Source organism: Echiichthys vipera (assembly GCF_963691815.1).
Source record: "Echiichthys vipera genome assembly, chromosome: 15".
Taxonomy (NCBI): domain Eukaryota; kingdom Metazoa; phylum Chordata; class Actinopteri; order Perciformes; family Trachinidae; genus Echiichthys; species Echiichthys vipera.
Genome location: NC_139840.1, coordinates 9738365 through 9739459, shown reverse-complemented (window position 1 = coordinate 9739459; position 1095 = coordinate 9738365).

Genomic DNA, 1095 nt, shown 5'->3' with positions numbered 1-1095 from the left:
AGTACCACTGGGGACACTGCCCCCCACAACACCTGTCGAGGTTTCCATGTCACAGTAGCAATGTATGCAGTTTATGATAACAGAAACAGATTTGCCAGGGAAATTCATTGTATTCTCTGACACAATTGGTTTAGACAGAGGTATAGACATAAGTAGTCTTGTCATCTCTAACAAGCAACAAGCAGCACATCCTCACATTTGGGCAGCTGGAACTAGAGAACATTTTGCTTAACAAAGGCCTTGAGAGATTTACTGTAGTGATGGACCATAAATGCAGCATTGTCTGGATACAGAAGTAAAGTTTTGGGAGTTAGGAAAGTATGGTCTTTGAAATACCTCCCTTTCAACTCTTCTATTTGACCAAAACCTTAATTATGAAATAATTAGCTTGTTCGCACGCTGTATGAATACCAAGTGGAAATCAATCCTCAGAGCGATCACTTTAAGGTCTGCAGGCCTGGATCTCTGAGCGAATGTCTGCTGCACCTAAAGCCTTTGAGAAAGGCCATGTCTTGGCCTGCCGTCCAAGTCTGAGCCTTTCTGCATACCCCGTCTATGAAACTTGTCAGACAGAAGGCACACTGGCTGAGCCGTCGGCCGTGCCGCATTTGTAAATACTGGAGTGACTCTGGAATTTCAGACAGAGATTCAAACCAAGAACAACACCAACTCTCAGTACTGCCATCTCCTGTTTGTCTCATCCTCCCAAAAACAATACATGAGTAGGATACTCTTAATGCCACTAGTGGCCAGTGCCTGTCCATACTCAGAGTGTTGTTACTTAGTCTGTTTAGGTTCTGGATGGAAAACCACAGCAGGCTGAACAACAGCTAGATTATGGATCCAAGCAGCCTTCTAACACACAGAGCCAGGCAGGATGAGATGCTGGCAGCTTAAGGTTATGACTTGTAGTTCTAATAGATTACATGGAAATGAATTACAGTGTGTTTTAGTGACTGTATAGATAATAGGTTCAATAAGAACGTACTGCTGTAGTAAATTGGCCATGCCAGTATATCAGCTGAAATAAGATTGTAGACGTATTGGTATTGGTGTACATGGTGATGTGTATGTGCCTATATGTTGTAGAAATAA